Source organism: Phyllobates terribilis, unplaced genomic scaffold (genome assembly GCF_046119375.1).
Source record: "Phyllobates terribilis strain yellow unplaced genomic scaffold, ASM4611937v1 Scaffold_2__4_contigs__length_985480577, whole genome shotgun sequence".
In the NCBI taxonomy this organism is placed as follows: domain Eukaryota; kingdom Metazoa; phylum Chordata; class Amphibia; order Anura; family Dendrobatidae; genus Phyllobates; species Phyllobates terribilis.
The window spans coordinates 965,250,336-965,277,037 of NW_027362762.1; positions in this window are offsets into that span (position 1 = coordinate 965,250,336).

The window sequence follows — 26,702 nt, forward strand, 5'->3', positions numbered from 1 at the left end:
TGTGTGTACAGCGATGGTAGACCCGATCACCACACACCACTTAATTGAGTCAGGTTTTATATTAGATCTAAACCAAATAATGTTCATCTTTAGGCCACGTTCACACGTTCAATATTTGGTCAGTATTTTACAGCAGAAAGAAATGCCTAAAAGGGCTTTTAAAGATCCAACAATCGGCCAACAAGTAGGGGATTGATAGTCGATAAATGGCGCAAGTTGTCAGATGCAATTCTGGCCTCACTCAGTGGTCGGTGCCAACAGCCGTGGTCCGGCCGCCTCCACTTATCTAATTAGTCTAAGGAAGAAGGACCCCGGAGCCCAGCACCTCCGCCATTATACTCACTGGAAAGATGTCCGGCTCTCTGCTGTGTCCTGTACACGCTGAAGGTCTCTTCTCAGTCTATGTACGGTGGTGACTGACGTCCCCTCTGTGGTCCTTGACCAGACAGAGTCAGGAGTAAGAACTGAAGGAGATGAAAAATATTGATGTCATAATACATCGTGCTATAATACACCGTGCCATAATACATCGTGCCATAATACATCATGCCATAATACATCATGCCATAATACATCGTGCCATAATACATCTCGCTATAATACACCGTGCTATAATACATCTCGCTATAATACACCGTGCTATAATACACCGTGCTATAATACACCGTGCTATAATACATCGTGCCATAATACACCGTGCTATAATACACCGTGCTATAATACAACGTGCTATAATACATCATGCTATAATACACCGTGCTATAATACATCGTGCTATAATACATCGTGCCATAATACATCATGCTATAATACACCGTGCCATAATACATCATGCTATAATACACCGTGCTATAATACATCATGCTATAATACACCGTGCTATAATACACCGTGCTATAATACATCATGCTATAATACACCGTGCTATAATACATCGTGCTATAATACATCGTGCCATAATACACCGTGCCATAATACATCATGCTATAATACACCGTGCTATAATACATCGTGCTATAATACATCGTGCCATAATACACCGTGCCATAATACATCATGCTATAATACACCGTGCTATAATACATCGTGCTATAATACACCGTGCTATAATACATCGTGCTATAATACATCGTGCCATAATACCTTGGGCAGCTTGCCATGCCCCTGTAATAATTAGATCGCCGGCTGTCCATTATTGTTACTATTATTTATTTCTAAAGGGAAGCTGTTACCTCTCCATTACTAACCTCTGTGCTTGATGTCAGCTGTCATAAAACAGCTAAAATCAACCCCAAAACTATTACCCCTCTTGTCAACACACCAGGACAAGTGGGAAAAGCCGAGGCTAAGCACTAGTATTGGGCATCTAATGGATGGACCATTTCAGGGTCAGCTGAGAGCTAATGCTCTTAATCTGGGAGGGGGTCAATATCCATGGCCCCTACCCAGCCTATTGCAGTTGTCTGTTCAGTAAAAATGGAGGGGTATCCCCACATGAATTTTTTTGGGTCTCCTTTTTTACTAACCAGTAAAGGCTAAGCAAACAGCTGTGAGCTGTTATTAATAGGTTGGGAACCTTTATGGCTATTGGCCTCTTCCCAGAATATTAACACCAGCCCCCAGCTGTCTGCTTTCCCTCAGCAGGTTAAGAAAGTAAGGGGGACCCCAGGCTGTTTTTTATTACATTTATTTATTTAATACTCACAACATCATCAGCGTCGCCTGGTCTCGCTGATCGCAGGGACACCAGGCGACAATGATGAGAGGTGGATTCAGTGCCTGGTGATTGGGAACAATGCAAACTGTACTGCTTTTCCCAGATGCTGATATGTGTCACACTGATGGTGCAGATGGATTTATGATCGCTGTGACTTAGGCAGCATGAATCAGGTAAGCACCAGTAAAGGGGTTGTCTGGTCTTAAGGTAGGAGTCTGCAGGCACTCTATGTGAGTGCAAACTTATGAATCCTCACATCACACACACTGGTGCCGGAAGCAGGTGGTCATGTGCCTGCAAGTATGTGACTTACATATCTCCGGCCACATTCCGACTAGACTATATCTGACCTAGCTCAGTAAACTTGCATTAAGCGAGGCCATGGTCATCTAGTTCGCATGTGACCACAGGTTTACAAATCATGCCCACCGCCGGAGGATCATAGAGTGACTGCAGACTTGTAGATTAAGGCCGGACAACCCCTTTAATTCCAGAGAGCCGTACATGTGAAGAGGGTTCACATTATATATAAAGTTCAGCAAGCGCTGGATGTACCTGTGATATTAATCCCCACCCCTCGTAAATAGCTGATGGCACACATTATCACCCCTCCCCATGTAAATAACTGGGTGCACACCCCCCCCCCTTTGTTAATAGCTGGATGCACTTTTTGCACATTATCCCCCTCCCACCTTATAATGTGCAGCTATCTATCACCCCTCCCCATGTAGTCAGATGGGGGCACATTTTGTATTATTGCCCCCTTCCATTGAACATGTGGTAAATGTTCTTTATTAACTATTTGTGTGCTATGACTAATGGTTTAAGGACATAAAAATTCCAATTTCGGAAAATTATGACAAATAAATAAAATGGGAAAATAAGAAAGTCATGTCTCTTTTAAAAAGTGGAGGAAAAAATGAAAATGGAAAAACAAAAATTGGCTTCCATCAATTTTTTTCTTTTGTTTTTGTATATGAGAAAAAATTGATGACACCTGGAGGGTAAAAACGACCATTCTGACCGAAAACGGATGAAAAACAGACGAGGAAAAAATGGTTGTCAGCTTCCCATAGATCAGAATACATGAAAAATAATGATGGGGGAAAACATCTAGTTTATACATAACAGCACACAATAGACTTACCTCCAAATGGAGAAGACTCCTCGTCAATGATCTTCAGAAAAATCCAGAAATAATCTGCTAATCCGCAAGTGATTCGCAAGTAATTCGCTAGTCCACAAGTAATTTGCAAGTAAATCGCTAATCCACAAGTAGAAGATCTAGGTAAGTGCTATCAAGAGACAGACAAATACCAAGTCTGACCTCTATGAGACGGGACGGAGTGTTTAAAGGTTCCGCTCTATTGTGACATCACTCACCTGTTTGACATCACTGCCAGCTTCCATATAAGGTAAGTGATGATGTCACAATGCAGCGTAATAACCAATCATTTTCTCTCACTACCTGCCCCTTATAAGGCAGCTGATAATGATGGTGGCACAAAGAGGGATGGATGAAATAAAATCCTGGCCGTTCTCCAGTTAATAGATGACAGCCGGTGGTTACAGAGGTTTGGCTGAGCTTCTCCTATTTCCAGCTCTCTTCATATGGACATTATATCACATTTCATCTTTTTCTGACAGTTTCCTTTATCTTCTCATTCTGTGTAGAAAGATACATTGAGCTATATAATCTAGTGCTCAGGAGAACGTCTTCAGACATTTGGTGGCGTCATTGGATTGTCTCACATTTCCACTGATAGGGGGCAGTGTTCTGAGAACTGTGTCATCATCTGTTGATAGAATTGTCCATGATTATCCATAAAGAGCCAGTGGTATAAGATGAGAATAATATGTATGAGATGAACTTCAGGAAAGGACAGACGACCACAAATAGGGAAAAAAATAAAAATTAGAGTAAAGACATGATTGAAAAACTGAAAAGTAAAAGTAATTGCTTCACTAAGATGATGGGGGGCTAATGTGTCCAGAGTCACCGTCCATCTACAATCACGCTGCTTTATATCGACCCCTCTAATGTTACAGTAAATTGTATCACTTTGTGTAACCATGAAGGATTTGGGATTTACACCCATGGTGCATCCTAAAATGTTATGGGATTGTCTTACCTGCTCTAATATCTCCTACATGTTCCCGTGTGAGGACTTTTCGTTCTCCAGATGTCAGGCCCATATGTTTGGACAATCACATGTAGCAGTAAATCACATTAGAAGTATTACAAATGATTTAGTGATTGATTTGAAATTCTCACAAACTATCCAGAGATGTAATAGAGATGTTGCATCAGAAATTGCAGCCCGGATAACGGCCATTATTGACACCACTTGAGTGTAAAGGATTCAGTAATGCAGGGGGGACATATCGCCGGTGCAGCTGCATCAGGGTCCCGGGGTGGAGGGGGGCCCGCCGACACTAATGACTATTCCAGATGGATGTACATTAGAGGACGCACATTCTGCTGAAATGTATTGTGACGCAGAGACCCGCCGGCCAGTCAGAGGCCGGCAGCTGACATTGGCGCCTGTGACTATGGGCACGTGACAGTGACGTGATTCGCCATGGCTAGGACGACGAAGTCAGCTGCCGACTCCTACTCTGGTTATAGAAGAGGACACCACGTCACCTGGGAGCGGAGGAAGGGAAGAATCAGGTTTTATATGTGTTGGAAAAGAACAGAACAGGACACATTATACCAGGAAGAGGCCCAAGATGGAGCACATTACCCCAGAAAGGGGCACATTATCCCAGGAAGGGATCCAGGATGGGGCACATTATCCCAGGAAGGGATCCAGGATGGAGCACATTATCCCAGGAAGGGATCCAGGATGGAGCACATTATCCCAGGAAGGGATCCAGGATGGAGCACATTACCCCAATAAAGGGGCCAGGATGGGACACATTACTCCAGAAAGGGGCCAGGATGGGGCACATTTTCCAAGGAAGGGGACCAAGATAGGGCACACTATGCCAAGAAGGAGTCCAGGTTGGGAGACATTATCCCAGGAAGTGGTCCAGTATGGGGGATATTATTACTGGAAAGGGCCCAGGATGAAGGACATTATATCAAGGAGGAGACCAGGAAGGAGGACATTATTACTGGAAGAGGCCCAGGAAGGGCGACATTATACCAGGAAGGGGCCAGAATGAGGGATATCATTATATGTGGGGTGAACACATATGTCTTTATAGGACACTATAAGGGCCCATACATCTGACAAACATGCAGGTGACACACATTTATGTGATATGTCCGTGTGCTGACAGATTTTTTTTATCGGATGGCACATGGACTCAGAGTTTCATAGATCTATTCACATATCCATGAAAATCACAAATCACAGAATGAGATTTGCGAGACTCATAGCATGTCCATTTCTGATAGAATTTTGAGTATGAACATAGGAGAAACTCAATGGGTCCTTGTGCTGTCTGAGAAAAAAATCGGGCAGCACACCAACACGTCACATTGTTACAGAAATGAAGCCTCATTATGAATAGCACAGTGCCATAGTATACAGTGGTGGCCAAAAGTATTGGCACCCCTGCAATTCTGTCAGATAATACTCAGTTTCTTCCTGAAAATGATTGCAATCACAAATTCTTTGGTCTTATTCTCTTCATTTAATTTGCTTGCAAGGAAAAAACACAAAAGAGAATGAAGCAAAAATCAAATCATTGATCATTTCACATAAAACTCCAAAAATGGGCCAGACAAAAGTATTGGCACCCTCAGCCTAATACTTGGTTGCACAACCTTTAGCCAAAATAACTGCGAACAACCGCTTCCGGTAACCATCAATGAGTTTCTTACAATGCTCTGCTGGAATTGTAGACCATTCTTCTTTGGCAAACTGCTCCAGGTCCCTGATATTTGAAGGGTGCCTTCTCCAAACTGCCATTTTGAGATCTCTCCACAGGTGTTCTATGGGATTCAGGTCTGGACTCATTGCTGGCCACCTTAGAAGTCTCCAGTGCTTTCTCTAAAACCATTTTATAGTGCTTTTGGAAGTGTGTTTTGGGTCATTGTCCTGCTGGAAGACCCATGACCTCTGAGGGAGACCCAGCTTTCTCACACTGGGCCCTACATTTTGCTGCAAAATTTGTTGGTAGTCTTCAGACTTCATAATGCCATGCACACGGTCAAGCAGTCCAGTGCCAGAGACAGCAAAGCAACCCCAAAACATCAGGGAACCTCCGCCATGTTTGACTGTAGGGACCGTGTTCTTTTCTTTGAATGCCTCTTTTTTTTCCTGTATACTCTATGTTGATGCTTTTTCCCCAAAAGCTCTACTTTTGTCTCATCTGACCAGAGAACATTCTTCCAAAATGTTTTAGGCTTTCTCAGGTAAGTTTTGGCAAACACCAGCCTGGCTTTTTTATGTCTCGGGGTAAGAAGTGGGGTCTTCCTGGGTATCCTACCATACAGTCCCTTTTCATTCAGACGCCAACGGATAGTACGGGTTGACACTGTTGTACCCTCGGACTGCAGGGCAGCTTTAACTTGTTTGGATGTTAGTCGAGGTTCTTTATCCACCATCCGCACAATCTTGCGTTGAAATCTCTCGGCAATTTTTCTTTTCCGTCCACATCTAGGGAGGTTAGCCACAGTGCCATGGGCTTTACACTTCTTGATGACACTGCGCACGGAAGACACAGGAACATTCAGGTCTTTGGAGATGGACTTGTAGCCTTGAGATTGCTCATGCTTCCTCACAATTTGGTTTCTCAAGTCCTCAGACAGTTCTTTGGTCTTCTTTCTTTTCTCCATGCTCAATGTGGTCACACAAGGACACAGGACAGAGGTTGAGTCAACTTTAATCCATGTTAACTGGCTGCAAGTGTGATTTAGTTATTGCCAACACCTGTTAGGTGCCACAGGTAAGTTACAGGTGCTGTTAATTACACGAATTAAAGAAGCATCACATGATTTTTCAAACAGTGCCAATACTTTTGTCCACGCCCTTTTATAGGTTTGGTGTGGAATTATATCCAATTTGGCTTTAGGACAATTCTTTTTGTGTTTTTTCATTGAAGACAAATTAAATGAAGAGAATAAGACCAAAGAATTTGTGATTGCAATCATTTTCAGGAAGAAACTGAGTATTATCTGACAGAATTGCAGGGGTGCCAATACTTTTGGCCACCATTGTGTAGTGCACTGTCTTGTTATATGTAGTACCGTTCCTTAGTATATAGTGTACATTCTTGTTATATATAGCGCCATCATTAATGATATAGTTTCCTCATATAACACCGTCCCTTATTACGTAGCATCCTCACTAGTTACAGTATAACCAGGCAATGTGAACTGAGGTCTAAGATGGTAGACATGCAAGAAATAGGAGCATGTTCACACTAGCAAAAAAGAAACAAAACCTACAAAAGACAAAAGACAAAAATATATCTCATACCCTACCATCATTATATATAAATGTAAAGCAAAGTTGCATAATAAATATAGGGTACTTAGTGAACTATTTTTGATCAAAAAAAGTATACAAGCCGTCCCACCAGCGGCAAGGTGACCCTAAATTGGGACGGTACCTATACTGCCTATATTAAAAACCTTACTGTATATCAAAGTTGAAATAATGCATATAAAAGGGTAGACAAATAGGACCGGGTCCCAACTCCAGACCACCCAGGCCCGTGGTAAGCTACATATATACTAATCAGCTCAACAAAGGGGATGCCACACCCTTAAATTGCACAGAATGCAAACAAGACAAAAAACCAGGCAATGTGAACTGAGGTCTAAGATGGTAGACATGCAAGAAATAGGAGCATGTTCACACGAGCACAAAAGAAACAAAACCTACAAAAGACAAAAGACAAAAATATATCTCATACCCTACCATCATTATATATAAATGTAAAGCAAAGTTGCATAATAAATATAGGGTACTTAGTGAACTATTTTTGATCAAAAAAAGTATACAAGCCGTCCCACCAGCGGCAAGGTGACCCTAAATTGGGACGGTACCTATACTGCCTATATTAAAAACCTTACTGTATATCAAAGTTGAAATAATGCATATAAAAGGGTAGACAAATAGGACCGGGTCCCAACACCAGACCACCCAGGCCCATGGTAAGCTACATATATACCAGTCAGCTCAACAAAGGGGATGCCACACCCTTAAATTGCACAGAATGCAAACAAGACAAAAACCAGGCAATGTGAACTGAGGTCTAAGATGGTAGACATGCAAGAAATAGGAGCATGTTCACACTAGCAAAAAAGAAACAAAACCTACAAAAGACAAAAGACAAAAATATATCTCATACCCTACCATCATTATATATAAATGTAAAGCAAAGTTGCATAATAAATATAGGGTACTTAGTGAACTATTTTTGATCAAAAAAAGTATACAAGCCGTCCCACCAGCGGCAAGGTGACCCTAATTGGGACGGTACCTATACTGCCTATATTAAAAACCTTACTGTATATCAAAGTTGAAATAATGCATATAAAAGGGTAGACAAATAGGACCGGGTCCCAACTCCAGACCACCCAGGCCCGTGGTAAGCTACATATATACCAGTCAGCTCAACAAAGGGGATGCCACACCCTTAAATTGCACAGAATGCAAACAAGACAAAAAACCAGGCAATGTGAACTGAGGTCTAAGATGGTAGACATGCAAGAAATAGGAGCATGTTCACACTAGCAAAAAAGAAACAAAACCTACAAAAGACAAAAATATATCTTATACCCTACCATCATTATATATAAATGTAAAGCAAAGTTGCATAATAAATATAGGGTACTTAGTGAACTATTTTTGATCAAAAAAAGTATACAAGCCGTCCCACCAGCGGCAAGGTGACCCTAAATTGGGACGGTACCTATACTGCCTATATTAAAAACCTTACTGTATATCAAAGTTGAAATAATGCATATAAAAGGGTAGACAAATAGGACCGGGTCCCAACTCCAGACCACCCAGGCCCGTGGTAAGCTACATATATACCAGTCAGCTCAACAAAGGGGATGCCACACCCTTAAATTGCACAGAATGCAAACAAGACAAAAAACCAGGCAATGTGAAATGAGGTCTAAGATGGTAGACATGCAAGAAATAGGAGCATGTTCACACTAGCAAAAAAGAAACAATACCTACAAAAGACAAAAGACAAAAATATATCTCATACCCTACCATCATTATATATAAATGTAAAGCAAAGTTGCATAATAAATATAGGGTACTTAGTGAACTATTTTTGATCAAAAAAAGTATACAAGCCGTCCCACCAGCGGCAAGGTGACCCTAAATTGGGACGGTACCTATACTGCCTATATTAAAAACCTTACTGTATATCAAAGTTGAAATAATGCATATAAAAGGGTAGACAAATAGGACCGGGTCCCAACTCCAGACCACCCAGGCCCGTGGTAAGCTACATATATACCAGTCAGCTCAACAAAGGGGATGCCACACCCTTAAATTGCACAGAATGCAAACAAGACAAAAAACCAGGCAATGTGAACTGAGGTCTAAGATGGTAGACATGCAAGAAATAGGAGCATGTTCACACTAGCAAAAAAGAAACAAAACCTACAAAAGACAAAAGACAAAAATATATCTCATACCCTACCATCATTATATATAAATGTAAAGCAAAGTTGCATAATAAATATTGGGTACTTAGTGAACTATTTTTGATCAAAAAAAGTATACAAGCCGTCCCACCAGCGGCAAGGTGACCCTAAATTGGGACGGTACCTATACTGCCTATATTAAAAACCTTACTGTATATCAAAGTTGAAATAATGCATATAAAAGGGTAGACAAATAGGACCGGGTCCCAACTCCAGACCACCCAGGCCCGTGGTAAGCTACATATATACCAGTCAGCTCAACAAAGGGGATGCCACACCCTTAAATTGCACAGAATGCAAACAAGACAAAAAACCAGGCAATGTGAACTGAGGTCTAAGATGGTAGACATGCAAGAAATAGGAGCATGTTCACACTAACAAAAAAGAAACAAAACCTACAAAAGACAAAAGACAAAAATATATCTCATACCCTACCATCATTATATATAAATGTAAAGCAAAGTTGCATAATAAATATAGGGTACTTAGTGAACTATTTTTGATCAAAAAAAGTATACAAGCCGTCCCACCAGCGGCAAGGTGACCCTAAATTGGGACGGTACCTATACTGCCTATATTAAAAACCTTACTGTATATCAAAGTTGAAATAATGCATATAAAAGGGTAGACAAATAGGACCGGGTCCCAACTCCAGACCACCCAGGCCCGTGGTAAGCTACATATATACCAGTCAGCTCAACAAAGGGGATGCCACACCCTTAAATTGCACAGAATGCAAACAAGACAAAAAACCAGGCAATGTGAACTGAGGTCTAAGATGGTAGACATGCAAGAAATAGGAGCATGTTCACACTAGCAAAAAAGAAACAAAACCTACAAAAGACAAAAGACAAAAATATATCTCATACCCTACCATCATTATATATAAATGTAAAGCAAAGTTGCATAATAAATATAGGGTACTTAGTGAACTATTTTTGATCAAAAAAAGTATACAAGCCGTCCCACCAGCGGCAAGGTGACCCTAAATTGGGACGGTACCTATACTGCCTATATTAAAAACCTTACTGTATATCAAAGTTGAAATAATGCATATAAAAGGGTAGACAAATAGGACCGGGTCCCAACTCCAGACCACCCAGGCCCGTGGTAAGCTACATATATACCAGTCAGCTCAACAAAGGGGATGCCACACCCTTAAATTGCACAGAATGCAAACAAGACAAAAAACCAGGCAATGTGAACTGAGGTCTAAGATGGTAGACATGCAACAAATAGGAGCATGTTCACACTAGCAAAAAAGAAACAAAACCTACAAAAGACAAAAGACAAAAATATATCTCATACCCTACCATCATTATATGTAAATGTAAAGCAAAGTTGCATAATAAATATAGGGTACTTAGTGAACTATTTTTGATCAAAAAAAGTATACAAGCCGTCCCACCAGCGGCAAGGTGACCCTAAATTGGGATGGTACCTATACTGCCTATATTAAAAACCATACTGTATATCAAAGTTGAAATAATGCATATAAAAGGGTAGACAAATAGGACCGGGTCCCAACTCCAGACCACCCAGGCCCGTGGTAAGCTACATATATACCACGGGCCTGGGTGGTCTGGAGTTGGGACCCGGTCCTATTTGTCTACCCTTTTATATGCATTACTTCAACTTTGATATACAGTAAGGTTTTTAATATAGGCAGTATAGGTACCGTCCCAATTTAGGGTCACCTTGCCGCTGGTGGGACGGCTTGTATACTTTTTTTGATCAAAAATAGTTCACTAAGTACCCTATATTTATTATGCAACTTTGCTTTACATTTATATATAATGATGGTAGGGTATGAGATATATTTTTGTCTTTTATCTTTTGTAGGTTTTGTTTCTTTTTTGCTAGTGTGAACATGCTCCTATTTCTTGCATGTCTACCATCTTAGACCTCAGCTCACATTGCCTGGTTTTTTGTCTTGTTTGCATTCTGTGCAATTTAAGGGTGTGGCATCCCCTTTGTTGAGCTGACTGGTATATATGTAGCTTACCACGGGCCTGGGTGGTCTGGAGTTGGGACCCGGTCCTATTTGTCTACCCTTTTATATGCATTATTTCAACTTTGATATACAGTAAGGTTTTTAATATAGGCAGTATAGGTACCGTCCCAATTTAGGGTCACCTTGCCGCTGGTGGGACGGCTTGTATACTTTTTTTGATCAAAAATAGTTCACTAAGTACCCTATATTTACTAGTTACAGTATGTATAGGGAGGTCTTTTATTATGTAACATCCTCTGTTATCATCAGCGCCGTCCCATTATTACATAGTATCATCTCTTGTTATGTACAGCACCGTCTCTTACGTAGCGTATTCTCGTTATTGTTATTCACAGCACCCTCTTTTATTACATAGTCCTCTCTTGTTAGATATAAATTGATTGCTGATGGGGGAGCAACTGACCAGAAGACCAGTCCATCAGCCCCTCCACAGATCGTTCATCACACGATCCCCAAACTCAGCATTCAAGCCACAGCACACTGCAGACAGTGAAGCATGGTGGTGAAGCATCATGATATGGGCGTGTTTCTGTTACTATGGTCCGGACCTATTTACCACATACCAGGGATCATAGACCTGTTTGCATATATTAAAATACTTGAAGAGGTCATGTTGCTTTATGCTGAAGAGGATATGCCCTTGAAATGGGTGTTTTTCCACAAGACAGTGACCCTAAACACACCAGTAAATGAGAAAAATCTTGGTTCCAGTCTAACAAAATTGAGGTTCTGGAGTAGCCAGCCCAATTCCCGGACGTTAATCCGATAGAACACTTGTGGGGTGACATCAAAAATGCAGTTCCTGAGGCAAAGCCAACAAATGCCAAAAAATTATGGGATGTAATCAAAGCATCCTGGGCTGGAATAACAGTTGATACGTGCCAGACGTTGGTTGACTCTATGCAACATAGATGTGAAGCAGTTCTATAAAACTGTGGGTAAACACCTAAATATTAGGTTAGTGATTGACAGGAATGCTCAATCATCAAAAAAAGAAGAGGACATATTGTGAGTTTCTAAACAGAAATCCAGACACTGCTATTTTTTAGAGAAGCCCAATGTTCATGGTTTGTTATTTTCTGCAAAGTATTTAAAAATTATACCCATTTCTCTTCATGTTTTGAGTCAGAAAACAGCGTGCAATGTTCCCAATGCTGGAAATAAAAACTAGGAGAAAGATTTTGTGCTTAACTCATGTTTTTGAACACATTGCTAATATTTTGAAAATTACTGTATATCTAACAAGAGAGGACGGTATGTAATAAATAACAAGGAGCCTTAAATAACAAAAAAACAAGAGAATCTGATGTGTAAGGAATGGTGCTGAACATAAAAAGAGAAGGCACTGTGTAATATGGGACAATAATATACATATGAGAGGAGTCTATGCAATACAGTATATATATATATTGTAAGGTGGCTGCCGGACAGGTTGTCGACGGGAGGTATGTGTCCCCGAAGTGCCAAGCTTCGGTGATGTAGGACTCAGAGAAGCAGGCTCCAGCACACATAGTGCTGAGAGGAATTTAATGGGCCCGGATTACAGCGTCCGGTGGTTGACAAGCCTTCTACACAGCTTACCCTCATAGAGGAATAGCCTGCTTTTCTCCTTCCATAACTGCTTGGCTTCCTCTGGGGCGTCCGAGCCAGGGCTAGCGTCTGCCTGGGTCAACAGGTCTTTCACCAAGCGAATTGCAGTGTCACTATCTTGCGTTTCAACCCAGCCGTGGTGAGGTAAGGGATTGAACATGCCGGTGGTCAAGTCTTTGTCTCTTACACAGTGGGAGTACTGAGTGGCCCCTTACCGGTGGAATGCAGGGAGCTCTATTTCCTCCAACTCATCTGGATCTTCTCCCTCATTGGGCAAGTGGGGCATTCTCGATAGGGCATCTGCATTGGCATTGGCTCGGCCTGCCCGGTACTTGATGGTGAAGTCATAGTTTGCTAGCCGGGCCATCCACCGCTGCTCTAGGGCACCAAGTCTTGCATTGTCCAGATGCGTCAACGGATTGTTGTCCGTGTACACAGTGAACTTCGCAGAGGCCAGGTAATGCTTGAAACGTTCCGTTACGGCCCACACCACTGCCAAGAACTCCAGCTTAAAGGAGCTGTAATTCTCCGGGTTTCTCTCGGTGGGCCTCAGCTTCCGGCTGGCGTACGCGATCACCCTTTCTCTGCCCTGTTGGTTCTGTGACAGTACAGCTCCCAGACCCACATTACTGGCGTCTGTGTGGAGGAAAAAAGGCTGGCCATAATCGGGGTAGGCCAGGATCTCATCCCCCGTGAGGGCCATCTTCAGCTGGCGGAAGGACTCCTCTTCCGGCTTGTCCCACTTGAAGGGTGGCTTTTGGCTTCGGGTCTTAGATTGTCCTATAAGGAGGTACTGCATAGGGGCTGCCATCTTGGTGAACCCGGGGATGAACCTTCGGTAGTAGCCTACCAACCCGAGGAACTGCCTCACTTCTTTTATGTTAGAGGGGCTTGGACAGTTCTTTATTGCCGTGATTTTGTCAGGGTCGGGGGCTACTCCTTCTGCACTCACCACGTGTCCCAGGTACTGTACCTTCGGCTTTAACAGATGGCACTTGGAGGGTTTCACTTTCATGCCAAAGCCTGCCAAGGCCTCGAACACCTCGGCCAGGTGCTTTAGATGGTCCTCGTAAGTCGTCGAATAGACAATCACGTCGTCCAGGTAAAGTAGGACCGTCTCAAAGTTTCGGTGCCCTAGACAGCATTCCATCAGCCTCTGGAAGGTCCCGGGTGCGTTGCAGAGCCCGAATGCATACAGTTGAATTCACTTAATCCCATCGGGGTGGTGAAGGCGGTCTTCTCCTTATCAGCCTCTGCCACAGTAACCTGCCAGTACCCGCTTGTAAGATCCAAAGTGGAGAAGAAGTTAGCTGATTTTAGTGCGGCTAAAGACTCCTCTATCCTAGGTAACGGGTACGCGTCTTTATGGGTGATACAATTGACCTTTCTATAGTCCACACACATTCTCATGGTACCGTCTTTCTTTTTTACCAAAACTAAGGGAGCTGCCCTGGGGCTACAGCTATCTCTAATGACCCCAGCTTCTTTCATTTCTCTCAGCATGCCCTTTGCGTTCTGATAATGTGCAGGGGGTACAGGTCTGTGTCTCTCTTTTATTGGTGGGTGGTTCCCAGTGGGGATGTGGTGTTCTACCCCTTTCACTCTGCCGAAGTCTAGCCGGTGCTTACTAAAGATTCTCTCGTACTCTTGAACCACCCGGTAGACTCCTTGTTTTTGGTGCAAGGGAGTGAAGTCAGCACCCACGTGGAGTTTCTGGCACCAGTCCTCCTTGGTTTTCTGGGAGCCATTACCCTCCGCCTGGGGAGATGGAGGCAAGGGTTCCACGGCCCTGACAGCATTGTGTTCAACAGAATACAATTTGGCTAGTGTAGCGTACCGGGGCAAGTGTACTTCCCTTTCCCCAATGTTTAAGATCCGGACGGGCACCCTTCCATGGCGGACATCGACCACCCCCCGGGCTGTCAAAATTGTGGGCCTGCTGTCTGAGTACACGGGTTCTACCATGGCTTGGTAGTCTCTCCCTCTTAACCCGATTGCAGTCCGACACCAGATCATCATTTCACTTTTGGGGGGCATGGCAATGGGGAACGGGTCGCTCATCCTCACGCTACCGATCTAACCACCAGACAGTTCTACCTGTTGCCGTCTCATCAGGGCTCTTATCTCTTTCTGGAGGACCCTCTGTTGGCTTGAGCTCGCATTCATCGCCACCTGCTGCAAAATTACAATTACTTCTGAAAGACCATTTTCAATCACGTTAGTACCCAAGGTTCTTTTAGGGTGACTTTCTTGACGGTCAATGTCCACAATGATCACTCCCTGTGCCGGCAGTTCAACTTTACCAATCTTAATGGTCATCTCTCTGAACCCCACCTGCGGCACGGATTGACCATTGCTGGTGATGATGCTCAAGTCATCGTCTGGATAACGAGTTATATCAGTGTCACTCCAGTACTGCTTGAAAAGTACATAGGGGATGGTAGTCACTTGGGACCCGGTGTCCAGCAGTGCACTCATGGGGACACCGTCCAGCACTACGGGTAAAACCGGGCATCCCCCTACGTACTTATCACGCCAATTAGATGGGCCTGATGACCTTATGCCTGGGAGTTGGCCCTTTGCCCCAGGTCGGACCCATTTAAAGTATAGTACCTGGCTACGTGTCCCGGCTGGCTGCAACGACGGCAAATCGGCTGTCCATCCTCAGTGTAACGGTCGGTGGGCCTCCCTCTGAACGACGGGATCCTCCTCTGTCGACGCCATGGGACATCCCCCGGACTGGAATCCAGCTTGATTGGTCCTGACGGGTCCACCTGTAACGACTGTATGGTCCTGGTCAATGCAGCAACACTCTTTGTTTGTTCTTGGACCTGATGGTGCAGGTTTGCAGATGGGGATGGATTTAGGGCCTGCGCATCAGCCTCCACAAGGTCTGCGGGATGGGGCGCCGCCCCCTGGTGGTAAGTGATGGCAGGGCGCCGGGAAGCTACAGCGCCACCCGGTGCAGGTTCTCGGAGCACCCGGATGGCCCTATCTTTGAACTGTGCAAATGTCAAATCGGGGTTCTGTAGGGCCATGAGGCGCAGCTGGGTTCTGTGGGCGCTGGACAGCAGACCTTCTATGAACTGGTCAGTCAATAGTTTATCCGTATCCTGCACGCTGCCAGGGTCAGCTTGCTTAATTGCTCCCAAGGCTTCCTGTAAATTTAGGGCATAATCTCTGATGCTATCTTGAGCTCGCTGCTTACATCCATAGAACCGCATTTTGATTTCTGCTGAGGTACGGGTATCAAAGGTGTCCCGTAGACGGGTCAGAACCCCCCTTACAGTCTTTTTCTCCTCAGCTGTCCAAGACTTTACCTCCCGCTGGGCCGCACCAGTTAACTGCCCTATCAGTATGCTTACTTTCTGTTCTTCTGTCAGGGGATTAACTTTGAACAGGCTATACAGCCTTTCTTTAAAGTCGCCCAAGGTATGCGACTCGCCGGCATACTGTGGCAGCCAGGCCGCTCCGGGGATATAGGGCATGGAAAACGGCATCACAGCTGCAGCGGCTACGCTGGTGGTAGAGGGTCCCTCCGCGTCCGACATCTTCCTCCCCCCTAGTTAACTGTGGCCTACCTTCCGGCGATCCTCTTCTGTAGGCCGCAGCTCCGCTCGCGATGCTCTGGGCGAGGACCTTGCGTCGCTCGGTGATGACGTCGGCGTCCGCTGGATCTCCTTCCAGGACCTTGCGCAGCGTCTCAGCGTAGGGCGGGGCTTCAGTTCTCTCGCGTTTTTGACGTCCACGCCCCTCTTCTTCACGCGCGGCGTCCCGAAGATGGCGCCCGATGGCAGGAAACGGCTCCAATTGGCGGGAAATGGCCCCGAATGGCGGGAAACTTCACTCAGGTATGGTATAGAGTCTTTTTCAGGCACGCAATACCCGTTTGTGGTGGGTTGGTCACAATACTGCTGACTACGCCAAAGCTGACTCGCCCCCTGGGCCGTGGGGTACCCGGAACCGGGCCTTCTAGTGTACGGTGCTGATGGGGGTAGTAGTGGCAACCCGATCCCATGGCTCAGGTTGGTCAGACCAAGTTGTGGCAGTCTATCAATCAGTGCTTTAAATGTCCGACTACGCCACCCGTGGATTGCGGTCAGAGGTAACCGCCGCTGCGAGGCAGACCGCTAAGGCTGGTGTTGGTGTGCAGCACAGGGGTAGGATAACTCCCCACGGGAAGAGTGTAGCCTCAGGGCAGTGTAGGTGGATGCTGGGGGTGATGGTGCAGGCGCAGCAGAAATCACACAGAGTCCAATGATGCAGTCCAGGGTCTTTTACTCACAGTTGTTGTTAATGACCCAGCAGTACCGGTTAGGAATGGGCCTGGGTGTCTGAGAGCATTCGGGGAACCCCACTGGTCAGGGTGAGTGTGTAGGCCTACCGTTCTCTCTATGCTCTTTCTGACTATCCCCCTTTTCGTGGTGTAATAGCCCACGTCCCTGAGCTGGCCGTGTACTTCTTGCCTGAATGGCTTGCGACTCGGGCCTTGGGTACCTGTTGCTTGCTCCTCGCTGTACCGGTCCCTCTGTGTGACGGAGCCTCCAGGCTTCTTAGGCCAAGGGACCTGAAATCCCTCGGGGGTTGGTTCTCTGCTGCTGGGCTTGTAACCCTGACAGCCTCGGACCAAAATGTCCGGTTGGATTGGTTCTCTGTCAGGACCGGCTCTCGTCGCCTCTGTCCCTGGCTTGCAGTTTCTCCTCTGCCTCACGGACTCCTCAGCTACAGCTGAACTGTCCCTCCTTCTCTGGGGCACAGCTCACTCCAGAGCTAGGTCGTCCAGTTCTTTCTAACCCTGCCCCCAGTTCCAGCTTTTATAGGGGCAGCCAGCTCCCCCTGCTGGCCTGGGACAGGAGGTGCTGTATGCTAATTGTCTCTGACCAGGGAACCTCCCTCCTGCTCTCAGACACAACATTAAAAGACATTTGTGGGACCCAGACCTGGGGTGACACACATGTGCTTCTCAGACTCTGCTGGAGGCAGAGAAAAAGCACTTTGTTTAACCGGCTGAGGCCGTGCTGCATGGACTTTTTATTTTGATCTTTGTTCTGTTATTCCTTTTTGTCCCAGGAAAAGGCTGTTACTTTTGTTTCCTCACTGGTGTATGGACCCTAAATAAACCACCAGTTTGTTTGAACCCGTGGACTGCATCACTGTGTGAACCTGTGCCTACCTCCAACGTGGCTCAGTGAGTACAAATCCCTACAATTGGTGCTAGAAGCACGGGCACAGATCCCAAGTGGCAGTGTGACTGCTACAAGAAGATGTATATATCCTGGGTGAAGTCAGCCATAAGCCAGCAAGTGTCACCGGACAAAATGGAGGACCTGCTTAAACATCTGTTGCAAGCACAGCAGGCGCAACAAGCGCAGCACCAGCAGCAGCAAGCGCGGCACCAGCAGCAGTACCTGTAGAGCCAGCAGAGCATACAGCAGCAGCAGGAAACAAATAAAGTTCTGATGCAGCAGATCCAACAGCAGCAAAGACAAATGGAAATCTTGGCAGAGCAGATCCGTGGCAGGACGACCGCCACATCCTCAGATCCAGGTGATGACTCACACGTCAGGAACAAGTAAGAAGAGCATTACAAAAGATGACCCCGAGTGATGACGTTAAGGCATTCCTGACGGTCTTTGAGAGGGTGGCAGAGAGGGAGAAATTGCCTCCAGAGCAGTGGGCGGAGGTACTGGCGCCATATTTGACAGGCGAGCCGTAGAAGGCCTATTATGACTTAGCCTTGTAGGCACTGAGTTGAAAACTGAGATTTTGGCAAGCTTGGGAGTGACTCTGACTGTCAGGGCGCAACGGGTGCACCACTGGGCCTATTGCAGTGACAAACCTCCCTGGACCCAGATGTTTGACCTCCTGCACCTGGTCCAAAAGTGGTTGCAACCTGAATCTTCCTCCCCAGCACAGATGGTGGAGAAGGTCGTTATAGACAGGTATACACATTCTCTCCCGAAGTCGGTGAAATCCTGGGTTGCCCAGGGAGATCCCGTTGGGAATACAAGGGGTCATAGCCTCTCAATACTGGGGTTCCCAAAAGGCAGCGGACACCCAAAAGAAGGGAGCTAGAGCCACACCTGCGGGGCGTCCTAGAGTTCAAGAGGGGTCTGAGTTGATGCCCAAGTCCCACCCCATAATATAGTGTGTTGGAGATGTCATACCCCTGGCCATATTGCCGCCCAGTGTCCCATAAACTCTGAGCCAATGGACTGCAACATGGGCCGGCGTTGCTCTTATTTTACCTACCACGCCTGCAGCGCGGTTCCTCAGCATGGCGAAGGCCCTCAGGCATGCTCAGTGTCAGTAAACGGGGCACAAGTCTCTGGACTATTGGACTCAGGAAGTTTGGTGACCCTGATAAGGGCCACACTCCCTCATCGACTGGTTCCTGCGAAGGTGGTGGGTGTTCGGTGTATCCATGGGGACACTAAGAACTATCCTGTGGCCCAGGTGGATGCAAACACGGACTGTGGCAGCACATCTCACGAAGTGGTGGTCGTTAAGGACCTATTGTATCCCATAATAATTGGATGTGACTTTGCATTATTCTGGGAAATGTGGGGGAAAGCGGGGACACCTGGTTGCTCGGACGACAGCCAAATCGCCCTAAAGGAAACTTACCCGCAGAACATGGTAGATGAGTTTCCCATGTGTGTGTTTGTGGGCGATGAGGATGAGGCAACATCCCCTGAGGCCAATATCCCTGAGCTGGAGGTGTCCGAGGGAAACTTTGGAACTGCCCAACTCAGGGATTTAACTCTGAAAGGAGCCTTTGAAAATGTTACTGTGTTAAATGGGGTGCCTCAGGAACCGAGGGCTGACACTCGGTTCCCTCATTTTGCTGTGAATGTGGATTTACTGTACAGAGTAACCAAGCCACGGGGTGAGGTAATAGAACAGTTGCTGGTGCCAGGGCCCTCTAGACACAGGATGTTAGACATGGCTCATTCTCATGTGTTGGGTGGTCACCTGGGTGCAGACAAGACTCAGGAACGGGTCCTCCAGAGATTCTACTGGCCAGGTTGCTATAGAGAAATAAAGAGTTATTGTCATTTCTACCCCACATGCAAGATAACCTCCCCATTGGCCCACTTTCGCAGTCCCCTAGTGCCTCTACCCGTCATACAGGTTCCATTCGAATGCATAGCAATGGATCTAGTGGGGCCTCTGGTCAAGTCCGACCGAGGGCATCAGTATATCCTGGTGGTATTAGATTATGCTACACGGTATCCGGAGGCTGTACCACTACGAAACTCCTCCGCCAGGTGTATAGACCGGGAGTTAGTCCACATGTTTTCAAGAACGGGTTTGCCTAAGGAGATCCTAATAGACCAAGGAACTCCATTTATGTTGAAAGTCATGAGGGAATTGTGCAAGACATTGCAGATTGCATAACTGAGAACCTCTGTGTACCATCCCCAGACGGATGGACTGGTCGAGAGGTTTAACAAAACCTTGAAAGCAATGTTGAGGAAAGCAGTGGAAAAGGATGGCCGAGACTGGGACTGTCTGCTTCCCTATCTGTTGTTCACCATCAGGGAAGTTCCCCAAGCTTCCACAGGTTTCTCCCCGTTTGAACCACTCTATGGACGACACCCTCGAGGACTCCTGGATGTGGCGGAAGAGTCCTGGGAAGCTGAGACCACTTCCTATAGGAGCGTGGTGGTGCACGTTGCCCAGATGCAAGAGAGGATTGCCCACGTGATGCCCATTGTGGGGGAGCACCTCCTCAAGGCACAAAAGGGACAGTCCAGGGTGTATAATAGGTCGGCCAGGGTGAGATCGTTACACCCAGGAGATCGAGTGCTTGTGCTAGTACCCACAGTGGAGAGCAAGTTCATGGCCAAGTGGCAGGGCCCCTATGAGGTGGTAGATAAAGTGGGGGAAGTCAACTATAAAATCCACCAACCGGGGAAGAGGAAGCCCTACCAAATTTACCATGTTAACTTGATTAAGCCATGGCAAGATAGAGAGCCCGCGGAAGCTCCCTGTTTAGTGGGTGAGGCTGAGGCCGATGTGAAAGAGGTTAAGGTGGCAGAGTCACTGTCACATGCCCAAAAGCAACAGTGCAAAGAGTTGCTACAGCGAAATAAAGACCTGTTTTCGGAGTAGCCAGGACTCACTCAGGTCATAGAGCATGAGGTTCTCACAGAGCCTCATGTTCGAGTCAATCTAAAACCATAGAGGATACCCGAGGCCCGCAGCGAGGTGATCTCAAAAGAAGTGAGGCGGATGCTCAACCTGGGAGTAATTGAAGAGTCCAAAAGTGGATGGTCCAGTCCTATAGTCTTAGTGCCGAAACCAGATGGGGAATGGCGGTTTTGCAACGACTATACTGTAGGAGGCTGAACGAGGTCTCGAAGTTCGACACCTACCCAATGCTTAGGGTAGATGAGCTTATCGAAAGGCTAGGACCCGCTCGGTACATCACCACTCTGGACCTCACCAAAGGATATTGGCAAATTCCCCTGTCCAAAGAGGCCAAAGGGAAGACAGCCTTCTTGACGCCAGACATATGTTATCAATACGTCAGGATGCCATTTAGGTTGCATGGAGCTCCGGCCACCTTCCAGAGAGCCATGAACCTGATCTTAGCACCCCACAAAACGTGTGCAGCGGCCTACCTAGATGACATTGTCATATTCAGCCAGGACTGGGAAAGTCATCTGGACAAAGTTCAAGCCATACTTGATGCCCTAAGGAAGGCAGGCTGTTCTATCAACCTGAAGAAATGTGCCATGGGGATGGAGGAAGCCAATTACCAAGGGTACGTGGTTGGTAGATAGGAAATAAAACCACAAATAAATAAGGTCGAGGCGATCTTGAACTGGCCACAGCCCCTCTCGAAGAAGCAGGTCAGGGTGTTTCTAGGCATTGTGGGCTACTATCGAAGATTTGTCCCTAACTTTGCCCTGATAGCAGCCCTACTGACGGTTCTTCTGAAAGGGACAAAGTCGGCTATGGCCAAGTGGTCCTCAGAAGCAGAAGAGGCCTTCCAGGAATTGAAACTTGTCCTCTGTAAACAGCCAGTTTTAGTGGTGCCCAACTTCTCCAAGGAGTTTGTGGTCCAGACGGATGCATTGGATGTCGGGTTGGGACCAGTCGTGTCCCAGGAGATTAACGGAGAAGAACACCCTGTAATATACCTCAGTCGGAAGCTCTCCACTTGTGAGAAGAACTACTCCATTGTAGAAAAAGAATGTTTTGCCATTAAGTGGGCGTTAGACACTCTGAGATATTACCTGTTAGGTAGAAGGTTCAGGTTAGTGTCAGACCATGCCCCATTGAGGTGGATGCAAGAAAAGAAGGGGAACAATGCCAGAGTGACTAGGTGGTTCCTGGCTCTACAAGATTTTAGTTTCCGGGTACAGCATAGGCCTGGGAAACAACATGAGAATGCTGATGCCTTGTCAAGGGTTTATTGTATGGTGACAGAAGGTGGCAAGGTATGTAAGGTGGCTGCCGGACAGGTCGTGGACGGGAGGTATGTGTCCCCAAAAGTTTGGACACACCTTCTCATTTAAAGATTTTTCTGTATTTTCATGACTATGAAAATTGTACATTTACACTGAAGGCATCAAAACTATGAATTGACACATGAGGAATTATATACTTAACAAAAAAGTGTGAAACAACTGAAAATATGTCTTATATTCTAGGTTCTTCAAAGTAGCCACCTTTTGCTTTGATGACTGCTTTGCACACTCTTGGCATTCTCTTGATGAGCTTCAAGAGGTAGTCACCGGAAATGGTCTTCCAACAATCTTGAAGAAGTTCCCAGAGATGCTTAGCACTCGTTGGCCCTTTTGCCTTCACTCTGTGGTCCAGCTCACCCCAAACCATCTCGATTGGGTTCAGGTCTGGTGACTGTGGAGGCCAAGTCATCTGGCGTAGCACCCCATCACTCTCACCCTTGGTCAAATAGCCCTTACACAGCCTGGAGGTGTGTTTGGGGTCATTGTCCTGTTGAAAAATAAATGATGGTCCAACTAAACGCAAACCGGATGGAATAGCATGCCGCTGCAAGATGCTGTGGTAGCCATGCTGGTTCAGCATGCCTTCAATTTTGAATAAATCCCCAACAGTGTCATCAGCAAAGCCCCCCCACACCATCACACCTCCTCCTCCATGCTTCACGGTGGGAACCAGGCATGTAGAGTCCATCCATTCACCTTTTCTGCGTCGCACAAAGACACGGTGGTTGGAACCAAAGATCTCAAATTTGGACTCATCAGACCAAAGCACAGATTTCCACTGGTCTAATGTCAATTCCTTGTGTTCTTTAGCCCAAACAAGTCTCTTCTGCTTGTTGCCTGTGTGACGCTCACAGCCCTCACCCTGGGAAGTGGGGTTACTCGGAGCCGGGTCAGATGTTTGGTGGGTTGTAGCCGTGGCCTGGACCCGTTCCGTGCCCAGGGCGGTCACATTAAAAGATGTAATGGGCTTTCAGAGTTGGTGTTAATCGAGTGGTAGTGTTGACTACGCCACCTGTGGTTTCTGGTGATCCACCACCAGCGCTGCGTTCAGTCCTCTGAGGCGGGATGTAGTGGCAGCAGAAGATGGTACTACTCCCCACAGGCGGAGCAGGGCCTCAGGGCAGAGGAAAGGACTGGTGGAGGATTTGAGTAGTAGTGGGAGATGAGGTGCGGTGTAGTGCAGTGCAGCGCAGAAATATAGGACCGGAGGCCATAGGGGTAGTCTTCCAAGCTTTACTCACGATAGAATGCACAGCTGCAAGGCTTCTCCCTGCTCCTCACGGTGTGCTGCGACCACCAGGAAAGGGCGTTTGGCACACTCCGGATAATTCAGGTGCGCTAATCAGGATCCCAAGCACCCAGGTGTTCCTAGGATGTTCCACTAGGTCCTATCCTGTCCGTGTGTGATGCGTGTACTAAGGCCGGGTCTCCCTCTGGATTTTGCACAGAACAAAGGTACGGGTGGCGACTCCGCTTCGTCCGTTACCCGTTGGGATCCACTGAGCCTCCGGGCTTCTCCGACTAAGACTTGAAGTGACAGAGTCAGATATCGGGGGCTGGTACCCCTTTTGCAGCAGGAGTCCCTCTGGCTAGGCCAGAATAGCGAGGACAGATGGCGTATGCCGCTCCGTCTGCATCCTCCTGGGATCCTTTTGCCTGTGGAGCTTTTCTCCTCTATTCCCCTCCAGACCTTCTTAGGAAGGGACCTTGACCGGGTAGAGACAACAGTTAACTCCCGCCTGCTCCTCGCCTCAAGGCCAGAGCACGAGGACCGTGTCCCCATCAACTGCAGGTTCACAAAGAAAGCCACGTTCAGTGATGAAGATCACAATCAAAGACCTTGAACCCAAGATGGCCGTTAATTAAATATGAATTAGCAAGTGTAACCTCTAAGTGTGTCCTCCACCCTCACCCACTACTAGGTTCCCCCTATCTTTGGTTCCCCCATCTCCTCTTATCCCGGCTGGGGCAGCACTCTGGTGCATATTAGCCCCCCTACAGGTGGGAGAGGTGTAGTGTTGAATGCAGAGGTGGGGTACTGAAAGGCACTCCATCCTTACCTCGGAGAGGAGATACCGCACCTCATTAAAGAGATGCAGTACCCCTGTGGCGACCGAACCCTCAGGGGCGCCACACCTGTCCTTAGCAGTGGTTTACTAGCAGCTATTTTACCATGAAGGCCTGCTGCACAAAGTCTCCTCTTAACAGTTGTTGTAGAGATGTGTGTGCTGCTAGAACTCTGTTTGGCATTGACCGGGTCTCTAATCTGAGCTGCTGTTAACCTGCGATTTCTCAGGCTGGTGACTCGGATAAACTTATCCTCAGAAGCAGAGGTGACTCTTGGTCTTCTTTTCCTGGGGCGGTCCTCATGTGAGCCAGTTTCTTTGTAGCGCTTGATGGTTTTTGCAACTCCACTTGGGGACACTTTCAAAGTTTTCCCAATTTTTCGGACTGACTGACCTTCATTTCTTAAAGTAATGATGGCCACTCGTTTTTCTTTACTTACAGTAACTGCTTTTTTCTTGCCATAATACAAATTCTAACAGTCTATTCAGGAGGACTATCAGCCGTGTATCCACCAGACTTCTGCACAACACAACTGATGGTCCCAACCCCATTTATAATGCAAGAAATCCCACTTATTAAACCTGACAGGGCACACCTGTGAAGTGAAAACCATTTCTGGTTACTACCTCTTGAAGCTCATCAAGAGAATGCCAAGAGTGTGCAAAGCAGTCATCAAAGCAAAAGGTGGCTACTTTGAAGAACCTAGAATATAAGACATATTTTCAGTTGTTTCACACTTTTTTGTTAAGTATATAATTCCACATGTGTTAATTCATAGTTTTGATGCCTTCAGTGTGAATGTACAATTTTCATAGTCATGAAAATACAGAAAAATCTTTAAATGAGAAGGTGTGTCCAAACTTTTGGTCTGTACTGTATATAAAATTTACAGCTTGGTCACCAGGGGCCTCAAGCTGTCAGTGTCTTCCCCTGATCCTCAGTGTATCTTTAATGTAATAATGCTCCTGAACATGGATGTAGATAGAAAGAATAGGCGTCCTATAGGAAAAGTCCTTTTGCGTCACAATCAAAAAAGGGCATATCTCACAATTTTTAAGAAAGAGAGAAGGATATAAATTGCAGCATTTACACAATTATTTGGCCCCTACTGAGGCCCCTAAGTGGCTTCGCCCACTATGATACCCCTTTCATGACCACCATTTAGTGTTATTCCCCCACACAGTAGGATGACCTCAACAGTATGATTGTCCCACAAACCCCACTCAACACATGATGTCACACAACACCCCACACAGTAAAATGGTCACCAAAGCCCTCCCTCACATTATGGTATTCACCACAGCCCCTAATATACAGCATGAGGTGCACAGCAGACCCCCACACAGTATGATGTCCACCACAGGCCCCTATATAAAGTATGATGTCCAGCAACATCGCCCCATACAGTATGATTTCAACCATAACCACTCCATACTGTATGATGGTCAACACAGCCCCCCACACAGTATAATGGAACCCATAGCCATACACATAGTATGATGGCATCCACAGCCCCCCATACAATATGATGGTCCCACACAGTATAAAGTCCACCATAGCCACCCCACACAGCATGATGGTCACCCACAGTCATCTCACACAATAAGATGCATCAGCCACAGCACCCCCCCAGCACAAACACTAGGATGATCCCTCATAGCCTTAATACAGTATAATTGTCTCCTCACAGCCCCCCCATAAACTATGATAGCCTCCCCAACAGCTCCCCATATAATATTATGGTCCCCCCAAACAGCTTCCCATATAGTATGATCGTCCCCCCAACAATCCCCCATATAGTATGATAGTCCAGTCCACTCCACAGCTCTCCATTTACTATGATGGTACCCCCAACAGCAGCCTACATCAGCACAATCTTTGAAACATAATTTTTTTTGTTAGGGGGGAGGGAGGCGTGGCACCACAACAGGCAGGAACAAGAAGTGTGGTGGCCACAGACACAAGGCGAGCAAATGCTCTCCGGAACACCAACACAACAGAAGTTGCCAGTACAACTATTAGGTCTTCCTGAGTCTGGTTATTTTTTACAGACTGTTTAGATAACCCCAAAAAGGCCATTTGCAACATCTGCCAGGTCAGCTTCTGCAAGAGCACCAAATCTACCAGTCTGACCACCACCAGCATGCTCAGGAACAAGACAGAAAAAGCACCTGACTATCTGGGACGAACACCAAGGTCCAG